The following is a 13,321-nucleotide window of genomic DNA, read 5'->3' on the forward strand; positions in this document are numbered from 1 at the left end:
TTGAAGCAGTTTCAAATCTTTTGGGATACAAAATTAATGAAGCTAAAACAAAGGCAATAGCAGTAAATTATGTACCCACACACAGACTGGTTCAGCAATATCCTTATTTAGGACATGATAAAATGAAGTATTTAGCAGCATGGATTAAACATTATTCTAGTGTGGCAGTTAAGGATATGTGGGAAGAGACTAAACAAAATATAATAACAAAACTGAAAAAATGGAAGCTTTGTTATATGGATATGGATAGTAAGATACAAACAGTCAAATGTCTGCAGTCCCTTTAGCCTTATACATAGGTCAGGCATATTTTTATCAACCAGAGAGTTTGTTGATAGTAATTAATAAACAGCTGAAGGACTTTATCTGGGAGGGGAAGATGGCAAGAGTCAAGTGGGATAAGGTGATTCTTCCAGTAGAACAAGGTTGATTGGAATTATTCAATTTGAAAGGGTATTTCAAAATTACACAGTTAAGGCTCCTATACATAGCACAAGCAGAAAACTATAATTCAAAGTGGAAAGGGATGATATTGAAACAAGGGGGAAGCTCAAGAAACAAGGAGAGACTGGGATTTTTAATGCAGGCCTTTAAGGAAAATAACAATAATCACACAGAATGTTATATCCATAAAGTAGCAGAAAGTATCCTAAGATCTAAGACAACATGGGAATGGACAAGGGAGATTCTGCCGATATGGATGACTACAATTAGGGATATAGACAATAGGCAAGAAGGGGCTGGAATTTATTGGAGAAAACGGGCAAAAGAACCAAGGTATTGGAAGTAAATAACTAGAGAGGAAAAGATGATAGAATGAGAAGATGCCACGGATTTATTTAGACTGCAGGTTAGAGATTGCCTTCTCTATCAAGGATTGATATCAGAGTGTAGGCAAAGAGAAAGAAATAGGAGATACCTAAACAAATGACCAGCACTGGTAGAGTTTTTAGCAGACTCTAGAACAGAACTTACCACTGAAAAAGGAATAATTAGTAGAGCATATAAAATATTGTGTGATAACTGTAAGAATCAATCAAAGGAGGTTAGAAAGGATTGGGAAGAGAGACTGGATAAGCAATTCACAAAGAAACAATGGGAAGATGTGTGTATGTCTCCCACATATGCAACAACATCTAAAAGATTTACAATTTTTGCTTGGAAATGTTTATATAGATATTTTTATACCCAAAGTAGACTTCAGAGAATTTTTCCTCAGGCAGACAGTAAATGTTGGAGGTGTGAAGGGGAGGAAAGAGGTACTTAGGAACATTTTTTTCTTGGAGTGCTGTGAATTGGCAGACTTTAAGGATTCCCTGTGAGCTGCACTGTTGGAGATGCTGGGTGGGTAGATTGGTGTGACAAAGGAGATGATTTTTTCTGAGCTATGATACAGAATTGAATTGCCTAGACATGGTAAGGCCTTGCTGTATCTAATTATGGTGGCTGCCAAAAAAGCAATTACTAGAAAAAGGAAATCAAAATCTAAACAAACGATATTAGAAGTACTGAATATGGTAACAGAGATAAAAACAACTGGAAATGAGATCTTTAGAAAAAAGTAGGAGCAAACTACATAGGAAAAAAAATAGGAATTGTGGTAACCATACGGACAGGGTAAAATGAGGTTTAAAAGAAGACAGGACTTAAATGAGCTGTATAATATTTGACTGAAAATGTTTGGGTAGGTTATAAGTGATGTATAATGTTTGCAAGTGGGAGTGTGTCATTATAGTTTGTGATGTAAAATGCTTGCAACTAAGACTGTGTCGGCGTGATTTGTTTTCATTGAAATAAATGTATGATTGCTTATGTCATAAGTGATGGTTTAATAAAGATGTTTCTTGTTTAAAAAAAGGAGGCAGGAATTGAATAATTCATGTAATGTTCCTTAGGTTATATGATATATAGCAATATATGTGAAGCATAATGTTTGTTAATTTTAACTTGTTAATACAATTTGCTTACTTTTATATGAATGGAAATGCACTTATGTCACAAGTGATAATTCAATAAAGGTTTAAAAAAAAAAAGAAAACTAGATCTATGCATATACCCAGGCCCTTAAAAAAATCCACAGTTTCAATCTCTGCGTGTTGTATTTAATATTCATCTTGTAAGTTAGGTCTCCAAAATATCATATGCATAGTCTTTGATGCATTAATCAGCATATTATTTTCCTGCGTCCAAATGGTTATTCAAGTTATTTTGCAGACATGCCCTATCTGTACATAGGCATGAAAATATATCCTGCTGAGAAAGGATGGGCTCACCCTGCCAAGGAACAGAGCACAAGAGAATGTCAGGTTACTGACATGTTGTGGTGGGCTCAGCCTGACAGGGAACAGATCATTAAAGCATGACAGGTTACTGACTAATTGTGTAAAGTGGTCAGAGAGTACCATATGCAGAAATACTGCAAGACATGCTAAAGTGAGCACAAGGCCTCCTGTACATAGGTCACCCCATGTGCTGTCAGCAAAGGACTGCAACAAGGTATGCAGTGGCAGAAAAAGGCTGCAACAAGGTATGCAGTGGTAGCAAAGAGCTGCAACAAGGTATGCAGTGGTAGCAAAGGACTGCAACAAGGTATGCAGTGGTAGCAAAGGACTGCAACAAGGTATGCAGTGGTAGTAAAGGGCTTCAACAAGGTATGCAGTGGATGCAAAGGATTGCAACAAGGTATGCAGTGATAGCAAAGGACTGCAACAAGGTATGGAGTAGTAGCAAAGGAGTGCAACAAAGTATGCAGTGGTAGCAAAGCCTGCAACAAGGTATGTAGTAGTAACAAGTCTCTTGCTCAGTCAGCAATTGACTTTCAGACCATACATTTGTAGACTAACAAACACCCTCTTTTCTCTAGTAAGTGTCTTATATACATTTTTTTCTCAACATGCTTTGCAATAGTTTTTCTTTTCCATCTGAAATCCCTTATTACAAATGTATTCATGAGATTTATGAAAATGATATATTGTTGCTAACGGTTCCTTTTCTGTTGACGTGTACCTCTTTTGCACATCTGTAAATGGTCTTAATTAACCCTTAAGGTGCTGGTCTGTTTTCGTATATGATAACAGCTCCTGTAGCATTCTGTTATCAATTTGCACCATAGTAAATGTATTCATATCATAGCATTTTAACACTAGGGCTTCTATAACTAGTTTCTTGATTATAGCAAAACTCTGGTTCCTGTGTAAAGCTCATTTCCAAAGCTACATCTTGTATAGTCATATGTCTTATAAGCATAGTTTTCGCAGAAATGTTAGGAACAAACCACTGTAATGCCTTCTGGATTTCTTGCATTGGCATTTGCTCAGTCGCTGACTTTTGTTCTGTGATATACAGTTTTACAGATATTTTACAAGCTCTAGAGTGCCAAAGCAGTGACACCTCTCATGACTATTACTGATTAATTTAAAGATTTGCAAGTTTACTAGGAGATATAATATACAAATAAATATCGATGCTATGCCAGTGTAAAACCCACTCAAAAGAAAGTATGAATAGTTCTTAAAGGGACAATCCCAGAGTCTAAAATTCTGACCTAAAGAAACTTGACCTGATACCTCCCAGTGATCACCACATCATCATCAACCCTACTCCTTGTTTTAGTTTACTTTATGCAGCCATGTTTTCATTTCCTGTGGTGAACACAACTAACAATATTCAGTTCCTGTCAAAGCTTTCAGTCCCCGATCACTGGGGAACAATAAGGTTATTACAATTTTGTGTGCGTTTGTGGTGGAGGTGGTTAGGCAAGAGTTTGTGTTTATTTTTTATGAACTTGTCAAAAAGCTTATCTTAGTTGTGCAGCTTTTTATTTCCTGTATTTATTCTGCATAGCTTAACTGTGAGTGGTATAGTCAAAAGTTCACAGTTTAGTGAATTTGTACTAATTCATAGCAGTTTCTTGACATATTCCCTGTACTCTGTAGTAAAGCAATCTCAGAATTAGTATGTATAACTATCACAGGGTGTCATACTGTACAGCCCCCATTGTGACTGTAAGTTTTGTACTTCATTGTTTAAAATGAATCTATTGTTTGCGTAACACATATGTTTTTTTTTTTTACCACAGGTCAGAAAGCCATTACACCTGGCTAGTATTCAGACATCAAAAAACAAAACATAAAAAAGGCTCCTTCTACTACTGTTCGAAACAAGTGGCAATCATGCATGACATCATGGAACTTAGCTAGCATTCAGAAATCTGCACAAAATAAAATATAAAATGAAAAGAACAGAATACTCTGTTTATTAATGTTTTAGCTTTGCTTTGTTCATACGCTTTCCTGCTAGGTAGCAGCAAGTGAGGTCATAAAATTTCTCTAGCAATAAAAAGCACAGGTAAAACCAATAAATGACTCAGTAGGAGCTGTTGTGAGTACAACTGCAATTTGAGATGGAATTTGACTAAGATCACTGGAACTTCCTGTAAGCACCCCAACCCTAGCTGGGACATGCTCTGAAAGCCAAACTGAAAATGTAAACAAAGGCCAAAATAAAAAAAAAATCTCTGGAACTAAACAGGCACTGAAGTAAATGAAAAACCTAGGCAGCATTAAAAATAATTAATACTATCAGAGTGGTAAATAATATGGTTACTGTTGTAAAAAATAAGATAGGACTCAACACTTGTATAGATCATCAGGACTGGAATAAAAAAAAAACTAAAATGCAACACTCTACTATTTCCTTTCCTTTGTATTCTCTCAGCATCGGTAACACAGCTGATGTAGGTAGTTTGCTTTTCAACCTTCGACTCATTAGCAGTTGAGGTGGTAAGAGACTGAATCGCTACAGTGGAGTTTCCTGTAGTCTAAAACTGCAAGATGTCAGCCCTCACAGCCCATGATTTTCAGTTCATGTCCCTTGGAACCCCTGCTTACAATTGAAGAAGTGGTCTTAACAATGCCAAGTTATTTTCAGCACTGGACGCAAACCAAGATTTTTGGCAGATGATATAAGATGAATTTGTGCATATGTAATATGCCATTAAGAAGGTATAGATTCCTTAGATTTCCAACTGATATTTAATCAGTACTGGTGGTTTTCCATAAATCTGCTGCTCAGCTAACTGAAGGCTTGGAAACTGTTGCAAACATAATAGATGATGTATTAGCGTGGTGTTAAACATAAGGAATGAATGATAACAGGATGTTATGGCTGCTAAACAGATGAAAATCACATAATTTCAATTTATATAAGAATAAATATAAAACACAATCTGAAATTCTGACATATATGGGTCATATACTAATAGCAGAGGGACTAAAGCCTGATACAGAATAGTTGTGCATTTGGCAAAGCCAGAAAACAACTGCACATTCCAAGGGGTCCTAGAACTAATGCAGTGTTTTATACAAATTGTATCAAACATCTATGAGATAAGCATGATTTTACAAATAGTGTCAGAACAAGATGTACCCTAGGAATGGAGCTATAAATGGGCAAGGGGTGCTGAAATGATCAAAAATCTAGATACATGTACCCAGGATTAAACTACAATGATGATGATGATGCTGTGAATAATTCAGTCATTTTACAAGCATGTGCCAGTCAGAATGATTTGTTAGCTGTGGTCTTACAAAAGAACAGACCACTTGCTTATGGGACAACAAAATGTATACATGCACAAAGATACAAATTCCATGATGTAGAAGTTTAGGTGTAAACAATACCATTATTCCTTGCAATGCATATTTGTAAAATCTTCATATAAAGTGAAGTATAGATCAACAAAACACCCATAGCAGATGCAGTCACTGAGCTTCATCCTGTAATCCTGAGTACGACTCCAGTTATTACTTGCAAACTGTGTGAATCTCAGCAAGTCACTTAACCCTGCAAAAATCATAAATGTTTTGTTTTTTCAGTGTTCTGGCTTCAATCTTTTGGAATTAATCTTTAGCCATTCGAGCTTTGTGCGCTTCGATGTTTCGAAGTACATCTGTTGTCACATATGGTCATATGTGAAAGTACAGTAACCTATTTAACGGAGCTTGGCATAATGAATCTGTATCATCTGACACTGACAGTCCATTCTGCTCTATACTGTGATGGTATTAGGCTACTTCTGTGCAAATTCCTCTTTCATTTCATCTTCATGGATATCTGTACTATTTTTTAAGTTACAGGTAAAGTACAGTACAGTAGCAAAAGGCAATGCATGCTACATCATGCTAGCAGAATAAACCTATTTCTGATAGAGTTTTTGCTGGCTTAAAATCATGAGGAAGCATTTTATTCTGCTCTGAATTAGACTGCCTACATAAAATCTCCTGCATGAGGCACAATCAAGCTGTGTAAAATGTTTAAAACTTAATAAAAACATTCAAGCTGTTTGTTTTTACAGTATTCCTGTGTTTAATAAAGAAACAACTTCATTTTCATTTTTTAATGTTAAATATCATTCACACAGATATTTTATTTTTGCACTTCTGGACATGCAGTGACCTGCACAATCTGTATCATTAGACCTGCACTGTTCTATAAAATTTTCTTCAAATTTTTGGCTCCTTTTAACTTCTTTACAACCAAAAATAGCTTTATATATACCATAAAACCTCTGAAAGCTGGAATATGTGAATGTTGTGTTTTGCACCAAGTCACCACGAATAGAGAAGCTAACAAATAATAACATATTCAATCTACCATGTTCTTTCATGTGGAAGGAAGACACAAAGTATGTAATATTTTTAACATTTTGTAGGATGAGACAGGAATAATTTCTGTCCTTAAAGACATATTTATAGTACATTATGATCCCAGAATGAATTTACCATATATCAGGAAATTATTCTTTACGAGTAATCAAAGAGTCCATGTACCAATACATGAATATGTATCTCATCCGAACCACAGGGTGAAAGTGCTTCCCTGAACAGAGATATAATTGTGTGTGAAATCAGAAATTATCAGGTCAAGCCCCACTATTAAGGGAAGCAGATCTGACCAAGCCACAGATGTGTGTAAAGTGAATGAAACATCAACTAGATCAAAAGTATGATAGAAGAGTTAAAAGTCTATAAAATAAATGCTGTGAAAGAGAACCTGAGAAAGATAAAGTTTAAATGTACTAAAATAATGAAACCATTTCAGAAAGTACTGACATCCGCATTTCAGTCTAGAATCAGCAACAAACTAGCATTCAGAAACTATACTTTTAGAAATGAGAAAACATGCTGCAAACCTTTAGTTAATTTGTGCAGGTCTTATGGAATTTATTATCATTTTGTAAATATTTGTAAAATGTGAAACACAGTGCTACACCAAGAGGTAAAGACTATAGAAGCTAGTCAGTACAACAAAGCAAATAATGTGCTGGTTATTTAAAAATTAAGAAGTCCAAATGTTTTGTAAGGATGAAAGCGTTAAACCTGCTCTTATGTTTTACTTTGTTATTTTATTTTCTGGTGGCGTTAATAATAAAGTTCTGCTTTAATGGACTTTGGATTATTTATTGGTTGATTTCCTTTCATCGCTGGTGGATTTATAACATATTCCATTTGCATGGGAATGTAGCAACAGCTGGTGTCTTTTTGTGGCTACTACATTGGACTTGATTTAAGATTTAGTCTTGGATTACAGTGAATCTGTTCAGAAGACAATTTCTGTATTATATATACTGTTTAAGCAATTTGTTTGCTGTTTGCTGCTCAAGCACCATGAACTGTTTTTAGTTTTATTTAAAAATGCATGAAATAAATTTTGTGAATAAATTAAACAATATCAGTGTTAAAGGCAACTACAGAGATGATACTGTGAATGCATTTCAAGATGCTAACCATAGTAAAGGCAACTGATGGAAAGAAAAGTTGATGGTTGCAAGCACATCATTAGCATTTAAGTAAGACATTGAGGAGAAATCAATAGGTTATCTGCATCTGCAGTCCAGTCTCTGAATGTTTACTGCAAGCTGTTTAAGTTTCCATGATTACCTTTCTCTTATTCTGGGCACAGATTGAAACCTAAGGGTCAATTCCAGGTACCTTGGATGTACATATCTAAAAAACAGAGGTTGTTATTTCAGGTTGTGCCAAACCAGTTTAAAGTAGCCGAACTTTTGGGGCATAACTTGTGAGAAGATATTGGGATGAGTAAAGGGATTCATGGTGTACAGACAGAAAATACACTTTTGTTACAGAAATCAATCCTAATATCACTATGGCAGCTAAGAGTTGTAAATCTGATAGAGATGAAAAGACAATCACAAAAGTCAAACAGGCACCCAGCATGCATATCTGAGCAGTGAGTCAGTTTATATAAAATAAAGATTGCATTGCACTTCTTTTGAGAAAAACATTTTACAAAGATACAGTACATAAAACAGATTTCAGCTTCTCCTTTTTCACATAGGTACCAGAGAAACCATTCATTTGCAAAACTTTGCTTTCTATGTCCTGATCCCACTCTTTCTTTCTAGGACACATTTTCCCTAATCAAATCTAGTAATTCTCTTATGGATGGTAGGTCTTTTGTCTTCCAATGCTGGTAGCATTTATAGCCAATATCAATAAAACATTCAGTAGCTACATTTTATATCTTGGCATTCGCCCTTGTTACAGGGATACCCTAATCTCCCAGAGATGACATTCTCCAATAAATTGCAACACTTTCTTTTAAAACCTGTTAAAGTATGACAGAATCAAATAATGTGCATCCAGTTCTTGTCCCTCACATCTTATTAATCCTATCATATATCTCAACTGTACAGATTTTGGCAGAATGTCCAGATTTTTGCCTCATATTTTTGGTCAATTTTTTTATAAAATTGTGGTTTTCTGGCAAATTTAGTGGCAAATCATTAAAGACTGAAGGTAGAAAATAATGACAGACATTTGAGTTTCAGATGTCATACCCTTCAAAAAATTAATTCTAATGCAAAACCTGTTATTCTATCAACTTTCTAAGTTTATAGGAACAATTTTTAAAATGTGCCCCTATTTCTGGGCCTTTGTCCTACTTTTATTTCTGGCTTTGTCCAGATTTCTGGCTATAGAAGGTCGAGGGGTATGAGCCTAATCATGATATCAAATTAGCAGTGCAGACACCACCGTGCAGAAATCCTAAACCATCCAGACTTCAGTATGTTACACTGACTTAAACAAGGTTGTATCAACTGTTTTTGTATGATATTAATATTCTAATTCAACATGGCTGCCCATGGCTGTTTCATTTTCTATATCAACAGCTTCTTCTCATGCAATATCCTCTACAGATGAGTTATTAATCTACAAGTGTCCTTTCCACACTTTCTTGAATCTACCAGTCATTTTATTATTACAGGTAGTTATCTGAATGCTTTTGATACCAAGCAGTGCTTTCACTCCACTCATTATGGCCATTTAGTTTAATCTTAGGTTAGGTGGCAACCTATACCTCTATCTCACTTCTTCCCAAGTCGGTATCCTTTCACTCTCAAGAACCTAGTCCCTGTAATGAAGTACAGTGTAAATATTTCCAGAAGATAGAAGGTGTCCTTGTTTTATACATATTTACCTCCACATAATGGTAGCACTTCCACCAATCAGTTAGCATATATGCGTTTTTAAACACTTTATATCCCCTGCAACAAGTGTTCTAACAAAATAACCTTCTTCTCATTTATGTCTCTGTAGCACAGAGGGATGAAGCCCTGACAGTGTCTCAGATGACCCGTATTCAGTTAGAGGTACAGTCACTGAAGGGGACAGGTTAGGGCAGATGACAATGAGCTTCCATTTCTGGTTTGCTCATCCTGAGGAGGAAGGGAAGCAACTCTGGCTCACCACTTGGTGACACTTAGCTGGGTCACTAAGTCACACCCATTGAGCATGAGCTTGCAGAGCCCATGCTACCAATCAGCATGCTGCATTCAGCAACTAACCAACCCAGGATGTAGTGAGTGTGTGTGTGTGTGTGTGTGTGTGTGTGTGTGTGTGTGTGTGTGTGTGTGTGTGTGTGTGTGTGTGTGTGTGTGTGTGTGTGTGTGTGTGTCTGTGTACAGGCATATATTCCTTTCCCATGTCAGGCAACTCTGTGGAGCTTCTAGGATAGGCTATTCTTCAAAGCTCACTACTTGGACCACTTCCTATCATCTGACATTTGCTGTTTAAGAAACAAGCTAGTCCACTGCGCCTCCTGGAAGGGAATGAGTGGACAGTAGTGGTGTAGCCTACACAGGGATGCCCTGCCCTCATCTCCCTGGAACAAATGGCCTGACTGGGTAGTAGTAGTAGTAGAGCCCTCATCCAGGGTCCTGCAGAGAAGGGTGAGTGAAACATATAACCCCCTCTTCTGCAGTAATTCTTCATGCTAGCAATTACATTTACTAAAGTAGGCCATGATATTTGCTAGATTTGATTCAAGTAATAACTCCTTCCAGAGGGTACTACAGTTAAATCCATAACAGATATAGTACAGTGCTAAATGATATGCTTGAATGTAATTATAAAAATCTGGTACTCATAATCCTCAATTATTCTTAGTGCAGCCCTCAGTCAGGTTCCATCACAGTAACAACACAGGGCTTTTACAACACACACACTCATATCACAATTGAAACAATTAAATAAAATATAACAATAAGGGCATTATGTACATTTGTAATGTTTGATCCCTCTGATCGATTTATAATGTGAATACTTCCCACAAATATCTTCAATTTTTCATATCAGTGCTGCATATGTCAATGCATATGCTTTCCCCACTGCTTCTGTAAGCCATACACACAGATATTTAATATTTTGTCTTCCAAAGATAAGGAAATTCTCGCTTTAACTCAGTTGAAGGTATATTATTAACAGCGACTGCCTTTGATTTAGTTACACTAATCGTATACTCAAAGTAGTAAACAAACTGCTTTAGCTATTAAATGAGCCACTGAAGATCTTGTGATAGATTAGAAAGAGATATTGAAGCACTGACAGTAAATAATGATGTTTCTGTTTGAATTCCCACACTGATAACCCGCAGTTGTGATTGCCGAATCAAAACAGCTAGTGGTACTAAATGTATTGAAAATAGCAACTAGAATTATCCCTTATGTGTTCCCTCATGTGCTCCTTTGCATAATCAGTGTTTTCCTGATATTAAGGCTGATTTATCCTAGGCAGAGATACTTCATAGAAATTATTTACAAATTCCATAAACCCTCTAGGAAAGCTCAAATAATATTGCCAGTTGGTCTACTGAATACTTTCTCTGTATCAAAACTATGAATCATTAGAAGACTCCCTGCCTGAGTGACATTGTGTATCTGTAGAAAAGACTTCAACATATTAATAAGTGGTTGTAACCCCCCCACACACGCACGCATGCATGCGCACACACACACACACACACACACACACACACACACACACACACACACACACAAACTTACATAAACCCACAGTGGTCAAGGGATATCAAGTCTGGTATAAATAATCATAATCATGAAATTCCTGTAATCATGGTTTAAAACATTTATGGGTCTTAAAGAGGATGGCACAGGTACACCTCTACCATTTTTCAAGATTACACATTACTGCTTCTGTCTGGGAGTCTGTCAGATGTTATTTCTTCAGTACCTTATTTAGAAGTGCCACTCAGTTTTCTACAAGTCTGGGACCTGCCACTCTGCATCGTACTCTGGAGACTTATTTGTTTACTCAGACCTGCATTAGGTATTCTGAAGTAAAAGGGACATTACAAAATAAGCCTGATCTGCTGACTACCTTGGGAGAAGAATATCCTTTAGATATTCACAAATAGTTTGCACACCTACTTTTTCATTTGCCTCTGGTGTATAAAGCTGAACACTATAATTTGGAATATATTTAAAATGATCCTAGGATAGCACATATTCTACATGTAGATTCCTCCCTTAGTTGATACACCATCTTCTATACATTCTGCTGACATAGCCTCCATGTTGAATTTTTCTGCTCTGGGTGAATTGTCAGAACAAATTATTTTACCAGCTATTTGAATACATCCCCCTATCCAAATATATATTCCAAACTCCCTTAGCTTTTACTAGCAATTTTGTTTCTCTTCTACTAACAAACTTGCTCTATTTAAGTGTCATTACCTTATCATTTAATATTGTCAAATCTCTCCTTTTACTTTTGTGATATACTTATATTTCCATTCTTATCTAGTTCTTTACCAACTCACACATTTTACTAGTCCCCTCACCTATCTGATCTAAACTGCTCAATAACCCAAGAATGCACTTCTTAAAATGTTCATTCTGTAAAAAAAGGGAAGGAAAGAGCCAATATGTCAGGCCTAATTTAAATTCAGAAGTTCATAAATCAGCTTTGTCAGGGGAGTGATCTAAAAGGTTCAGTTGATCTTCTTCATAATTCAACACTTGATAAACATGATCCTCCAAAATGTACACCATGTCTAACTCAGACCATGATTTATGTGTAAGAGAATTGCATCTAAACTCTGACGTTCCTCTTCTTAGTGAAATCTGACATCAGTTATTCCCAATATTAAGTACAATATATATGATATCTCCCAACTGTTGTAAGAAAAGTCTTCCTTGGGTCAGATTCTACATCACTTGGGGATGTAATCATATTACAGTCACATATCAATGCTATAATCCCTTCATGAAATGCAGCGCTGCCTTAAAAATACCTAAATAGTTCCAATATCTGCTTTAGATGAATATATACAAAGTTCTTTCAATAAAATGGAGAATGAAACTGCTAAAAGATTCATAGTAGTTTGCTCCTTTTTCCTCATTATCTGTGAAGTTTTCCTGTTATATAGTTTTTATGTGTTCTTCTTTTGATGGGCTGTTTGTTACACATTTATATCAACATACTTTCCCTTAGTGTGAATTAAATTCTCTACAATATGCAAGGGTAAAACATATATATTGTGTTTCTTCTTCACCTGTTCCCCACATAACTTGGGATGGTGCCAACTCAACAGCTCTTCTTTACTCACTGTTCATGCTGTAATCTATTTAAATTTGTATTCTGCAGTGATACATTTGATATCTTCTGTTTCCTAATTAAAATTAGCACCCTTTCCCTTTTAAACGTATTTATTAACCTGTTAAAATTTCAGCTCAGCGATGTCAACATAGAAGTCTTTATAATTTCCAAGTATTATCTATTCTAAGTCCACTTCCTAGTAGCATAAAATCATAGTATCACCCCTCAAAATATTGCACATATAGCCCTTCTGAGTCATAATAGCAGCTTGTAACCCTATACATATATTTCATCCAACCATCTTAGTTTCTTAGTACACTGATTCTTCATTATAAAAAGCTGCAGACAATGCTTTGTAATCAGATTAGTTATACATATTAGAAAATGTCCTTAGGTTTTGG

Source organism: Protopterus annectens, chromosome 10.part0, assembly GCF_019279795.1.
Source record: "Protopterus annectens isolate FY-2018-M chromosome 10.part0, PAN1.0, whole genome shotgun sequence".
NCBI classification, from domain to species: domain Eukaryota; kingdom Metazoa; phylum Chordata; order Ceratodontiformes; family Protopteridae; genus Protopterus; species Protopterus annectens.